General features: G+C 43.8%; 1 long non-coding RNA gene across 1 annotated transcript in view; it reads left to right on the top strand.

Moving 5' to 3' along the window:
* Positions 1-565, top strand: part of LOC101862936 — a 72,103-nt gene extending 71,538 nt beyond the window's left edge. The window contains exon 3 of the long non-coding RNA XR_220342.3: positions 321-565. This is a non-coding gene — a long non-coding RNA (uncharacterized LOC101862936). The remainder of the gene's footprint in view (positions 1-320) is intronic.
* The last annotated feature ends 932 nt before the right edge of the window (positions 566-1,497 follow it).

Below are 1,497 nucleotides of genomic sequence, written 5' to 3'. Positions count from 1 at the left end.
CTCTCTCTCTCCCTCTCTTTCTTTCTCTCTCTCTCTCTCTCTCTCTCTCTCACTTTCTCGCTCTCTCCCTCTCTCTCGATCTCTCTGTTCACCCGTTTACTCCATTCCTTTTACTACGTGCTGCATCATCAATGACAGAGCTCAAACATCCCCTTGAGAGAGTGATGGAGATGATCACACGCTCACTAAGCATTAAGCAGTTGCAAGAGATGAACTGAACGCCGCGGAATTCTTAGCAACTTTACATTATCTCGCTATCGGAACAAACGCGTCAGAAGCATTGAGGTTTTCATTGTTTTTGTTTCTCCTTTTCGTTCAAGATGGTATGGGAAATCTTCTGACAGAAACCCGTAGCCTTACGTCAACGATTGTTTGTGCAGTCTTGAGATGCTGAGAAGAGATTACTTCGACTTAACTGCGACGAACGACGTATGGTTAAGATAGTGATTTGCGTGCGACTCGCAAGATAAGAGAGGCTTCTTACTGTAGAACACTCAAGACATCACACGTAAAGACAGCAATCTGACGTCTTTGAGATAAACCAAATAGAAAAGAACAACAAAAACAAAACAAAACAACAATTCACCAAACACAGTTGCAGGAATTTGTGTTTGAACTTTTAAGAACTTGGATTACAATTCTAGACGCGGTCGTTTTTTGGATTCACCGTCCTCGGAAATCGTTCTTGGAAATCAAATTGCTTTTAAAACGATTTCGGGATTTACTTAAAGATAACAATTGGATACATTCGATGAAGAGATTCTCTTGAACAGCTCCGTGTGCTTCATTAATTAAGTGGAACTTTGTCCACGTTATGTTGTGTTAAGATCTTGAAGAATATATAGATAAACCCGAGAAGCAAGACGCTAGTTTTACGAGAGGAGTATCATCGTTTGGAGAGAATTGGCGTCTTGGATCTGGTCTCATAGTGCCAGGGATTACCGCACACATCAGAAGGATCAGCTGGGAGCAAACCCATAACTGTACTCAGCACTCCCTACCTCAAAGAAGACATGGATGAAACAGGGGATATCCTAAGTGAGCTGCAAGTGCCCAAGTTCCCGAGAGCGGCAGGGCGAAGACACACCCTCGCCAATGTTCGGTAAGTCCAAGCAACTGCAACTGATTGTCTGTGCGTTTGTTCTTGTTGATTACAGATCAGTGGTTCTTATCCTTCATGTTAATAACTTGCTTTCGTTCATGGAACACTTCGAATGGTGTAATGTGAACGGACACACACACACACACTCACACATACACACAAACGCACACATGCACGTGCACACAGAGATATGTGCACACACACGCACACACACGCGTGAACACACACTGACATATACAAACACAAACACACACACACACACACACACACACACACACACATACACACACGTGTGCGCGCACATGCACTCAGAGACACGCGCACACACACGCACACACACTCGTGAACACACAAAAACACACACATATGCAAACACACGCATAAACACACACACA

The sequence above is a fragment of the Aplysia californica genome, unplaced genomic scaffold (genome assembly GCF_000002075.1).
Source record: "Aplysia californica isolate F4 #8 unplaced genomic scaffold, AplCal3.0 scaffold00114, whole genome shotgun sequence".
Classification (NCBI taxonomy): domain Eukaryota; kingdom Metazoa; phylum Mollusca; class Gastropoda; order Aplysiida; family Aplysiidae; genus Aplysia; species Aplysia californica.
The sequence above is the reverse complement of the archived record's forward strand: the minus strand, read 5'-3'. Positions and strand labels throughout refer to the sequence as shown.